At 41.2% G+C, this 13,490-nt stretch overlaps 2 protein-coding genes across 10 annotated transcripts in view; one reads left to right on the top strand and one right to left on the bottom strand.

The window, feature by feature from the left end:
- The window catches only part of LOC122682154 (ninein-like protein), a 705,741-nt gene that overhangs the window by 285,634 nt on the left and 406,617 nt on the right, over window positions 1–13,490 (bottom strand). The window lies entirely within an intron of this gene.
- LOC122682160 (ankyrin repeat domain-containing protein 26-like) overlaps window positions 1–13,490 on the top strand; it is a 371,465-nt gene that overhangs the window by 335,053 nt on the left and 22,922 nt on the right. The gene's annotated exons all lie outside the window — the stretch shown is intronic.

Genomic DNA, 13,490 nt, shown 5'->3' with positions numbered 1-13,490 from the left:
GACTCCCTTTTGATTCTTCGATCTCGACATAATCTATGGTTACCAATAAATCTCCAATGGCCCTGAGAAGGTCCCAAGGCTAGACTTGCTTCCCAGTTATTTACTAAATTGCTCTAGTGATCTAAACAATTCACTGGATGGCTGATTTTTGGCATTATAGGATTAATAACTATTTGCACCATTGCTGCCATCACTAGCGTTACTTTACAAACCTCAATTCAAACACATAATTTTATCCAAAATTGGACTAAAGATGCTCATACTATGTGGGCCACTCAGGCTCAAATAGATGAGGATATTCAAGAAGAAATACAGGAACTGAGAACAGCCATCAAATGGGTTGGAGATCAATGAACAGATGTACAAAAACAGATGATGCTAAAATGTGATTGAAATTCTACTCAATTTCATGTTACTCCTGTTCATTTCTATAATAGTGGCTACAACTGGAAACAAATCAAGTTTCATGTACAAAACATATATGATAATGCCTTTCTGAATGTAGTTATTACAAAAAAAAAATATGTGAAACCTTTTCTAATAATCTGCCCTCTTCCACTAGTATGAGAACTTTAGCTAAACAATTAGCTGATCAATTATCTGGGCTAGACCCACATGGATGGTTTCAAAGCCTTACTCATAGCATTGCGTCTAGAACTATAATTTTGGTGATTGTCTTAACAATTATATTTGTTGTCTACTGTTGCCTTCATGCAAAGATTGTCAAAACTGAACAAACTCTGATGGTCAGAACTCTTCTTACAAATATTATAAATAAATAAGGGGGAATTGTCAGGGAATGTTTGACGGGAGGATTCCTACGTGCTGTCTCTCATGAGTCCTTTGTCCCTCTTCAAGTGGAACAGCACGCTGCTCCCAGGGACTGAGGTCATTGTGTGAGGCAGGCTTGGGTCTCCTTTAGTAAACATTCTCTTTAGGACAAAACTGCTTAGTCTCCTTCCCCTTTCTTGAGATATGGATTGTCTCCTGACCTTGTGACTAACATTACCCCTTGTTCCCTTGGTAACGGTTGCTGTACTTTGGCTTTCTGATCTCTATCATTCCCGAAAGAAGTTTCTTGTACCACAGCTTATATACACTCATAGAAAAATCATTAAAGCACCTTTGCTCCATCAGAGCTTAGGTCCCTGGGTCTTTTTTGTCTCTCTCTCTCTCTTTTTCTCTTTTACTTTCTTATCGTTGACTCCGTACCACCAGGTTCCGGTCCATTAAAGGACCTGGGGTCCTTTAACAGTACAGTACAGGAGACTGTGATCAAGACCATTTCCAAGAAAAAAAATTAAAAAAAAAAAAAATGGTTGTCTGAGGAGGCCTAAGAAATAGCTGTGCAAAGAAGAGAAGCAAAAGGCAAGGAAGAAAAGAAAAAATATACCTATCTGAATGCAGAGTTCCAAAGAATAGCAAGGAGAGATAATAAAGCCTTCCTCAGTGGTCAATGCAAAGAAATAGAGGAAAACAACAGAATGGGAAAGACTTGAGATCTCTTCAACCAAATTAGAGATACCAAGGGAACATTTCCTGCAAAGATAGGCTCAGTAAAGGACACAAATGGTATGGACCTAACAGAAGCAGAAGATATTCAGAAGAGGTGGCAAGAATACACAGAAGAATTGAACAAAAAAGAAGGTCTTTGCGACCCAGATAATCATGATGGTGTGACCACTCACCTAGAGCTAGACATCCTGGAATGTGAAGTCAAGTGGGCCTTAAGGAAGCATCACTGTGAATAAAGCTAGTGGAGGTGATGGAATTGCAGTTGAGTTAGTTCAAATCCTGAAAGATGATCCTGTGAAAGTGCTGCACTCAATATGCCAGCAAATTTGGAAAACTCAGGAGTGGCTACAGGACTGGAAAAGGTCAGTTTTCATTCCAATCCCTAAGAAAGGCAATGCCAAAGAATGCACAAATGACCACACAATTGCACTCATCTCACACGCTAGTAAAGTAATGCTCAAAATTCCCCAAGCCAGGCTTCAGCAATATGTGAACTGTGAACTTCCAGATGTTCAAGCTGGTTTTAGAAAAGGCAGAGGAACCAGAGATCAAATTGCCAACATCACCTAGATCATCGAAAAAGCAAGAGAGTTCCAGAAAAATATCTATTTTTGCTTTATTGACTATGCCAGAGCCTTTGACTGTGTGGATCACAATAAACTGTGGAAAATTCTGAAAGAGATGGGAATAGCAGACCACATGACCTGTCTATTGAGAAATCTGTATGCAGGTCAGGGAGCAACAGTCAAAACTGGACATGGAAATACAGACTGGTTCCAAATAGGAAAAGGAGTAGCTCAGGCCTGTATATTGTCACCCTGCTTATTGAACTTATATGCAGAGTACATCATGAGAAGCTCTGGACTGGATAAGGCACAAGCTGGAATGAAGATTGCCAGGAAGAATATCAATAACCTCAGATATGCATATGACTCCACCCTTATGGCAGAAGGTAAAGAAGAACTAAAGAGCCTCTTGATGAAAGTGAAAGAGGAGAGTGAAAAAGTTGGCTTGAAACTCAACATTCAGAAAACTAAGATCATGGCATCTGGTCCCAACACTTCATGGCAAATAGATGGGGAAACAGTGGAAACAGTGGCTGACTTTATTTTGGGGGGCTCCAAAATCACTGCAGATGTTGACTGCAGCCTTGAAATTAAAAGACACTTACTCCTTGGAAGAAAAATTATGACCAAGCTAGACAGCATATTAAAAAGCAGAGACATTACTTTGTCAACAAAGGTCCATTTTGACAAGGCTATGGTTTTTCCAGTAGCCAAAAAACTGATGCTTTTGAACTGTGGTGTTGGAGAAGACTCTTGAGAGTCCCTTGGACTACAAGGAGATCCAACCAGTCCATCCTAAAGGAAATCAGTCCTGAGTGTTCATTGGAAGGACTGATGTTGAAGCTGAAACTCCAATACGTTGGCCACCTGATGCAAAGAGCCAACTCATTGGTCCTGGGAAAGACTGAGGGGCAGGAGGGGAAGGGGACGACAGAGGATGAGATGGTTGGATGGCATCACTGACTCAATGGAGATTAGTTTGAGTATTGTCTGGGAGGTGGTGATGGTTAGGTAGGGCTGGCGTGCTGTGGTCCGTGGGGTCGTGAAGAGTTGGACACGACTCAGCAACTGAACTGAACTGATTTTGCTTTTAGTCTACAGGTTTTGTTTATTTCCAAAGTATACTTAGGTCAGCAACTTTTGCCCCGTCCTCTGTGCTGTGTTTAGTCACTCAGTTCTGTTTGACTCTTTGTGACTCCATGGACTGTAACCCTCCAGGCTCCTCTGTCCTCTGGGATTCTTCAGGCAAGGATACTGGAGTAGGTTGCCATGCCTTCCTCTAACCCACCCCCTACAGTGGGTTTATTTTCCATACATTTCTAATATGGATAGATTCTGTCACATTTTGTATTCAATCCTGCGACTCTCCTATATCCTATATAACTAAATTTGAACAGATTAACTCCCAAGGGCTATACAAAATGATGAGCTAAGACAAATGCCCAATGACAGGTATCCATCCTAATGTATCACATGGAATACTTCAAACCCCCATAGCCTGACCTACATATCATCTATGTAGCTTTGCCTTTCCTAGGATGTCATAAATAGGGTCATACTGTATGCAGTCCCTTCAGACTGAATTCTTCCACTTAGCAACATGCATGTAAGATTTATCCATGTCTTTCAAGGGTTGATGGTTTGTTCCTTTCATGGTTGAGTCGTGTTCCACTGCATGTGCTTGAGCAGGAAAACAATTTTTCCTCTGCCCTTCTAGGTTCTTGGTACCCCCCACCTTCTGTAATAAAAGACAGATTACCAAGAGAAAAACCGAAGTTAAATAACATGTATACCTCTTACATGGGATTCCCAGGTGGCTCAGTGGTAAAGAATCCACCTGACAATGCAGGAGATGTAAGAGACGCGAGTTTGATCCCTGGGTCAGGAAGATCTCCTCGAGGAGGGCATGGCAATGCATTCCAGTTTTCTTGCCTACCTCTTTTATAATCCGGTTACGTACTGCTATCAATTTCCCCCCAAGTACTGCTTTCACTCCACCCCCACAAATTTTAATATTTTCATTTGCAGTCAATTCTAAATGTGTTCTAATCTTTCATTGCTTTGTACGTTACTTTAGTTTCCAAATATCTGGGATTTTTCAGATGTCATTTTGGCCTTGAATTCTAATTTAGAAGAACCTACTTAAAAAAAATTTTTTTTTCATTTTATTGAAGTATAGCTGATTTCCAATGCTGTGTTAGTTTCAAATGTACAACAAAATGATTTAGTTATACATATATCCATTCTTTTTCAGATTCTTTACCAATGTAGATTATTACAGAATATTGAGTTTCTTGTGCTATACAGTAGTTCCTTGTTGGCTATCTATTTTATATAAGTGTATGTTAATCCCAAGTTCCTAAGTATCCCTCCCCAACCACATTTCCCATTTGGTAATCCTGAATTTGTTTTTGAAATCTGTGAGTGTTTCTATTTTGTAGGTAGGTTCATTTGTATCATATTTTAGATGAGATTCTGTACATAAATGATGTCAGTAATGGTGCTTGTCTTTCTCTGACTTAGTATGAGAGCCTCTAGGTCCATCATGTTGCTGCATATGGCACTATTTGTTCTTTGTTGTGGCTGAGTAACATTCCATTGTATACATGTACCTCGTCTTCTTTATTCATTCCTCTGTTGGCAGACATTGATGTTGTTTCCATGTCTTGGCTATTGTGAACGGTGCCCCAGGGAATGGGTACAGGTGTATGTATGGCTGAGTCCCTCAGCTGTGCACCTGAAGCTATCTCAATCTTGCTAATAGGCTATAGTACAATATAAAACAGGTTGAAGAAAAACTAAAAATTGACTACAAAGGAAAAAAAACCAACAGGCTGGTTGCAGAGTAGATCTTCTTTCCCACCTAGTGTGGTATGAGGCAGTAACACCCCTTCTCTACATGCTCAGTGAAAACTCCTGGACGAAATCGGCCTAAATGTTTTGTTTTCAATGCTTCAGTAGGATGCTGGTAAGAAGAGCTGAGTAAAGAAAACAAAGTAATGAGATTCAATTTTTTTTTTTTCATGTAATGAGATAGGCAAACTATAGCTAAAAATAATATGTCCAAGCATAAGTCTTGAGGAATACCGCTCTCTTTATTAGTCTAGCTTTTAATTAGACCAATCTTCCTCCTTTAGTTTCAAATTGTCCTGATCCTCTTCTGAAGATGTTAACTCTCTACGCCCTTCATGTGTAGACAACTTTAACTTTTAAAAGCAGCTGGACGAAATAAATATGGATCTGTGAAGAACAGGTTATATACAATAAATATGTCAAGCTTTCCTACCATTTACCAACTTATTAATTGTTCTTTTAAAAAAATGGTACAATTGGCACCAGAACACTGACAAAACAAGGAGATGATATTGCTGAGTCTGGAACATCAGGCTTCTCACCCTTTATAACTCCTCTGAAGGTCATTAACAAGATTATTCTTTTAATCGCTGGCCATGCTCCGCCACTCTGCATCTTTACTGTAGGTTTACGGATCTTCATAATGTCCTTGCTTAACAACTATCATAGGAAGCAAATTCTGTTCACCTCAAATATTCTGTTAATTCCCCATTATTCAGGGCCCAGGCCATGTCCCAGCCCCTCCCAGAGCTGTCCTCTCCCGACCACACTGACTCACATCCATGCAACTTCTCCTAAATTCCTGCAACTCTCTCTTTGATATCACTAAAATTCTAAACTTACCACTTGACACTGTCATTTATATATACACATTAAAAGTAAACATATATAAAATATAGTAGGTAAGTGATATGTAAGATATAATATATAAAAAGTATATAGAATCCCATGAAATGAAGAATTCCATTGAATTGATTCCAGATGACTTGGTGTATTTTTTCTTGTCCTCTACTTGTATGATATTCATCTGAAATTCAATTGCTATTATTAGAACTACAAGAAATAGACGAATAGGATCTTACCTCCTGGAGTTCCCCGCCAGTCCTGTAATCCATGTTCCCTGGTCTCTTGCTCCTTTCAGCTCTCCTTTCTCTTTGGTCTCCAAGGTTTTATTCTTTTTGTAGGTTTTTCTACAATATTTTCACTTTACCATTTCTTCTGAACTGTGTTTCTGACTTCCACTCTTTACTGTACAATCTTCCTCAGAAGCAGAAGCATGCATCCCCATGCCAGCTCTGTGTTCAGGTGCCGCTTCACTGGGCCGTCTCTGTGTCTGACTCACATTTCCACATTCCACGTTACAGCATGCCAGGAGAGGCAGCTGTTTCCTGTCTGCTTCTCGGTTTGACCCACATCACACAAAAAATGCAGCAAAGGAAAGGGTCGCAGACAGACTATATGAATGGTTTAAGATGCTGTCCTTTTCTAGAACCACCTAGAACCACCGTCAACAAATTGTTTCCTACTGTCAAAATAACTATACTACCCAAAGCAATCTGCAGATTGAATGCATCACCTTACCAATGGTGTGTTTCACAGAACTAGAACAAAAAGTTTTACAGTGTGAATGGAAACAAAAGACCCCAAATAGCCAAACAATCTTGAGAAAGAAAAGCAAGAGCTGACAGAATCAGGTTCCCTGACTTTAGACTATACTACAAGCTAAAGTAATCAAGACACTGGTACTGGCACAAAAACAGAAATATATTGCACAGAGCAATGGAACAAGATACAAAGTCCAGAGAGAAACCAATGCACCTACAGTCAAGTAATCTAGGACAAAGGAGGCAAAACTATATAGTGGAGAAAAGACAGCCTCTTCAATAAGTGCTGCTGATAAAAATGGACAGCTACAAGCATAAGAATGAAATTAGAATACTCCCTAACACCATACACGAAAATAAACTCAAAATAAATTAAAGACCTAAGTATAAGGACAGACCCCACAAAACTCTTAGAGGAGAACATAGGCAGAGCACAGTCTGACATAAATCACCGAAGTATCTTCTGTGACCCACCTCTTAGAGTAATGAAAATAAAAATAAGCCAATGGGATCTAATTAAACGTTGCTTCTGCACAGCACAGGTAATCATAAACAAGACAGAAGAAAACCCAGAGAATGAGGGACAATATTTGGAAATGATGCAAATGACAAAGGATTAATCTCCAAAATATTCAAACAGCTCAAGGAGCTAACTATCAAAATACAAACAACCCAATCAATAAGTGAGTGTAAGATCTAAATAGACTTTTCTCTATAGAATACCGACAGATGAGCAAAAAGCACATGAAAGGATGCTCAGAAAGGATGCTCCACATCACTAATAATTAGAGAAATGCAGAAATACTACAATGAGGTATCATTTCACACCAATCAGAATAGCCACCATCAAAAAATCTACAAATAATAAATGCTGGAGAGAGTGTGGAGAAAAGGGAACCCTCCTATACATTCCTTATGGAATGTAACTAGGTACACCCACTGTGGAGAACTCTATGGAAGTTTGTTTAAAAACTAATATAGACCTGCCATATGATTCAGCAATCCCACTCCTGGGCACATATCCAGAGAAAACCATAATTCAAAAAAATGCAAGCACCTCAATGTTCCAAACTGGGAAAGGAGTACATCAAGACTGTATATTGTCACCGTGCTTACTGAACTTATAGGCAGAGTACATCATGCAAAATGCCAGACTGGAGAGAGCACACGTTGGAATCACGATTGCCTTGAGAAATGTCAGTAACCTCAGATACACAGATGACACCACCCTTACGGCAGAAAGTGAAGAACTAAAGAGCCTCGTGATGAAAGTGAGAGTGAAAAAGTTGATCAAAACTCAACGTCCAAAAAACTAAGATCATGGCATTCGGTTCAATCACTTCATGGCAAATAGATGGGGAAACAGTGGAAGCAGTGATAGACTTTATTTTCTTGGGCTCCAAAATCACTGCAGATGGTGACTGCAGCCATGAAATAAAAAGATGCTTGCTCCTTGGAAGAAAAGTTATGACCAGCCTTGACAGCCTACTGAAAAGCAGAGACATTATTTTGTCGACAAAGCTCCGTCCAGTCAAAGCTATGGGTTTTCTGGTTATCATGGATGGATGTGAGAGTTGGACCACCAGGAAAGCTGAGTACTGAAGAATTGATGCTTTTGAACTGTGGTGTTGGAGACGACTCTTGAGAGTCTCTTGGACTGCAAGATGATCCAGCCAGTTCATTCTAAAGGAAATCAGTCCTGAATATTCATTGGAAGGCCTGATGCTGAATCTGAAACTCCAATACTCTGGCCATGTGAGGCGAAGAACTGACTCACTGGAAAAGACCCTGATGCTGAGAGAGACTGAAGGCAGGAGAAGGGGATGACAGAGGAAGAGATGGTTGGATGGCATCGCTGACTCGATGGACATGAGTCTGAGCAAGCTCTGGGAGCCGGTGATGGACAGGGAAGCCTGGTGTGCTGCAGTCCATGGGGTCATCAAGCGTCGGACACGACTGAGCCACTGAACTGAACTGAACTGTGATTTTGCAGTAGTCACATATGGATGTGATTGTTGAACTGTAAAGAAGGTTGAACACCAAAGAATTGGTGTTTTTTTTTTTTTGTTTTTTTTTTTTTTAGAATTGGTGCTTTTGAACTGCACGGTTGGAGAGACTCTTGAGAGTCCCTTAGAGCACAAGGAGATCAAACCAGTCAATCCTAAAGGAAATCAATTTTAAGTATTCATTGGAAGGACTGATGCTGAAGCTGAAGCTCCATCACTTAGGGCACTTGATGCAAAGAGCCAAATCATTAGGAAAGACCCCGATCCTGGGAAAGATTGAAGGCAGTAGGAGAAGTGGATGACAGAAGACGAGACGGTTGGGTGACATCACCAATTCAATGGACATGAGTTTGAGCAAAAACTCCAGGAGATGGTGAAGGACAGGGAAGCCTGGCATGCTGCAGTCCATGGGATCACAAAGGATTGGAAGTGACTGAACTACAACAGCAATACATAAAACTGATAACCAGCAAGGACATACAGTATATCATAGAGAATTCTACTCAATATTCTAGAATAACCTATATGGGAAAAAAATCTGAAAAGAATGAAAAAATATATATATATATATATAACTGATTCACTTTGCTGTACAGCTGAAACTAACACAAGAGTGTATGTCAAATTTACTTTAATAAAATTTAAGAAAAATTGTTTCCTGCTGGAATAAGGTTTTATATTCCTTTAGAACAAATATCCACAACTCCTAATAAATATCTCAGAAGCTAAGGGGTCTTTCCTATGACTTCCTTCCATTTAATTTGCAGTTTCATAATGTACCTTTTTATTCAGTACAATGAGTCATGAGCATTGAGGGGCCCAGTGACAACCAGTAACAGCTAACAAGAGAGAAGAAGCCATCTTCTCTGGCTGGATGTTGCATCTCTAACATCCAGCACAGAGACTACACTCTGAAATTGGTTGGTTTTGGTTGTGTGGCTTTTGAAGGACATAATGTACATTGAATATCTGAGATGGGGGAATATGACACACAGATTATTTCAACAAGAGAGATTTTTTTTTCAATATTTAAATTATGTTTATTTTTTTTAAGTTTTAAAACTGAACTATAGTTGGTTTAAAATATTGTGTTAGTGTCAGTTTTATAGCATAGTGATTCAGTATTTTTGCAGATTTTACTCGAACACAGTTTATTACAAGATATGGCTATAATTCCCTGTACTATACAGTATAGCCTCATTGATTACCTATTTTATACCTAGTAGTTTGAATCTATTAATCCCATACTCCTAATTTGTCCCTCCCCCTTTAGAAGAGAGATTTTTTGTAGACTTCTCAGCCTAGGTGAGTTCCGAATGAAAAGCTCCTAACTAGGAATCTTCCCTCCACCTCTTGAATCTAGTGAAAATAAAGGAGAACAGACTAAAAAGAAGAACTAATGGGAATGGAGTTGGGCCCTGTGGGGACCTCCGCATGGCCCCTCCCACTTGTTTGTAGAAAAACTTTAGCCTCCAAGGCTTTGCCAGAGTCCCAAAGAGCAAACGTAATCAGAGAAGTGAGAAGGTGCTGAAACAAATGAAAACAGTTGAGCAAGACAAAAGAACAACAGTTAAACCTTTGAACAAAGTCAAGGACCTTTAACTCTTCCTCAAGGGCTGCAGAGAACTTTCTGAGCCATATCCGTGAGCTCTTCTGCAGATACTGACACCCGCACCAGGTAGAAGAAGTTAACTGCATGCTGGCTACACCTATGTTTACCCCAGACCAGTTGAAACCTGGTCATGGTTGATGATACTGACTCCTAAAACCACCCAGTTAGCTCACCACCAACCAATCCAGAAGGAGGTACACCAGCTATCGGGCACCTCACACCCGTACCCCTAACGTTCCCTTTCAAAACCCTTCCCTGAATTTGGGGGAGAATAGATACTTGTACATATATGGTGGAGTCACTCGCTGTGCTCCTGAAACTATCACCCTTTTCTTCATTGGCTCGACTCCAATATAAAATAAGTTTTTTGAAAAAATGTTTTTTTGTCCTTAGGAAACCGAAGTCACATATTTTTCTTCATTCTACTTTTCCAAGAAGTGCCTTTATTTTTTCAAAAATATTCTAACTATCGGGAAAGGTTTAAGATTTTGTTAATTCTCTCATAAACCAGCCTACCCTCCTTGTAAGAAACCATTAACTGTCTAATATAAAACCTGGGGACATATATCTCGATGCTGCTATCTGTATACCCCCTCCTGTGTGTGTGATTATGTGTGTCTGTACCTAGCTGTTTCTCGCTACTGGAAATACGCTGCGCGCCCTTGTGAAGCTCGCCTTGCTTTAACAGTGAATCACTGACATCAGAAGCAACAGCAACAGCAGCAATAAAACCCTCCCCTGGAAGCCATCAGAGAGTTTGTGTCTTTGGAGAAGGGGCCCTCTGTTCTCCTTGCCTGGCCCCGCATTGGGCACCTTGGAATAAACACCACACTTTCCTTCATCACAACCTGGTGTCAGCAGATTGGTTTGACTGTGCATTGGGCAAATGGACTCAAGTTTGGTTGGGTAACAAAATCTAACCAACTCCTGCAGGAAGACAGGAGGCAATGTATAGGTTGTGTTATAGATTCTCCGTAAAACCTAGCCAAGAACTGGAGAAGTACTAGCCGATTTCAATAGTCTCCTTAAGATTGATAGTTAAAATAACTGTCTAGTGTGAGGGTTAATTTATGTGTCGATTTGGTTAGCTTATGATACCAGCTGTTTGGTCAAATATCAGTTTGGATGTTTTTGTGAAGATACATTTCCAATATGATTAGTATTTAAATCCATAACTAAAAAAAAAAAAAAAAAAGTGCAATTCAAGAAAGACAGATTCAGCTTAAACTGAAAGTCTTCTGAGAAAGAGAGGCGAGGGCTTATGAAGACAAAAAGCCACAGGTTGTCAAAAATTACCTGATGAGAACTGGGACTGACTCTCATACGAGTCAGGAAATATTTCGCCTTACAGAATCACAAGGTATACAGGGCAGGGGTGGTACGATTAAATGTATGATTAAATGTTGCCTAAGACTCTTGCCTGGAAAATCGCATGGACGGCGGAACCTGGTAGGTTGCAGTCCATGGGGTCGCTAAGAGTCGGACACGACTGAGCGCCTTCACTTTCACTTTTCACTTTCATGCATTGGAGAAGGAAATGGCAGCCCACTCCAGTGTTCTTGCCTGGAGAGTCCCAGGGACAGCGGAGCCTGGTGGGCTGCCGTCTGTGGGGTCACACAGAGTCAGACTCGACTGAAGCAACTTAGCAGCAAGACAAGCCGAAAGGATTTGGTGCCCATCAACTTCAAGTTTCCTCAGACTGGTTACAGTGGCTGAACTGCGGCCACTCTTCTAGGAACTCTTCTAGGAACAAGGGGGGAAACCGTGGGGAAATAAACTTCCCTGGGATTTAGCAGAGCCTCTTTGTCTCTCACATCTCCAGCCATTCATCTAATTAATTGCTCCAACCTGAAAGGATTCATAGTCTCATCTCCCCAAGGAGACTAAATATTATAGCTCAGGGTAGGTCCCCCGAAGGTGCTCCGTCTCATTAAGAATTTATATTTCAAGGAGAGATGAGGCCAAGATACGGCTCCTTAAGAGATTTTGTTACCAGCAAAGCCTATGAGCAGTTAGAACAGTATGAACAGTTAGAAAAGGAAAGAAAAATCCAACTTACGAAATAAAAATACTAACCTCCTTTCCCTTGTGCTTAGTCTGGTTTCTCTTGCTCACAGGGCGATACCTGCAGGGGCCTTGCTCCTGGCCCTTCAAACTGCAGTTGCTGGTGTGAACCGGCTTGGCCGACGCTCCTGCTTAGGGTAGGGGGGCCGTGTTCGTAGATGCTGCTAGGACACCTTAATGCAAGATGGCAACGAGCCCTGTGAGCCCCATTACCTGGAGCAGCTGCTCCCAGAACCCTCCAACTCCACCCCCGCCCCGCTGACGAGGGCCCTGTGGAGCAGCCCCACCCGCGGCCTATTGGAGAGCGTGGGCTGTGCAGGGGGGCTCCCACCTTTCAGTTCCTTAGCTTCTCAACACAACTCATTCCACTGGCAGAGCGACACTGGGCTGAAGGACCCTTCTGGGATGGGTACCAGCTTTACTTACATATCAAAAGCCAGAGTGAGGAGGAGATCCTTCCCAGGAGAGGAAAAGGCCCTTCACAAGCAGCAGGGACAAGGTTTCCTGCCGTCCTGCACCTGCTGGTGTGGAACAACTGACCTGCTCTCAACACACGGCCCCGGGTGCAGTCCTGGGCGAGGGGGCAACACCTGTATGTTTACTGTGAGATATTTAATAAGAACTATGTCTCTGATCGCAATAACCTGTCCGTGCCTTCAGGATAAAAGGAACGAATACTGAAAGCCCAGCCAAAAGCAAGAGTGTCTCAAAGAGGTGAGTGACAGTGAACAGACGAAGGAGAAATTCAGACAAACAAGGACTGGAAAGCTGTGGCTTTGATTCACTGACGTGGAAGTCATCAGTGACTTGGGAGCAGTTTTGAGGAAAGAGAGGGAAGACAGTCTAGAGTTGCTAGAGATACAGGCAAACCTTTCGAGAAGTTTGTTGTGGGACCTAAGATTGTCTGCTACCAGTGAGAGGGGAAGAGCAGGGCGAGAAATTTATAGAAAGGAGATTTGAAATCATCATCAGAAAATACAAATTAATGAAATAAAGTAGCAGGATCATTGGGCAGTGCAGCATATGAATCGCGTGGAGAGAGTGAGGGGGAAGGATGAGCAGTCTCACATGAAACTGGAGTTCTGCCAAGTCAGACACTGAGAAGACCGAAGGAAAAGGGGATCAGGATTAAGTGAGCATTAGTAACTTTCAGCTCTTGGAATTGTGGAGGAAAACACTTCCTCCACCCTCTTAGGTTCTGTGTTTGGGAATCTGCAAATTAAATTGTTAAAAGCAGATAACCATGAGAAAAAATACTTAATAGCTTTCT

This window comes from Cervus elaphus, chromosome 23, assembly GCF_910594005.1.
Source record: "Cervus elaphus chromosome 23, mCerEla1.1, whole genome shotgun sequence".
Classification (NCBI taxonomy): Eukaryota; Metazoa; Chordata; class Mammalia; order Artiodactyla; family Cervidae; genus Cervus; species Cervus elaphus.
The sequence above is the reverse complement of the archived record's forward strand: the minus strand, read 5'-3'. Positions and strand labels throughout refer to the sequence as shown.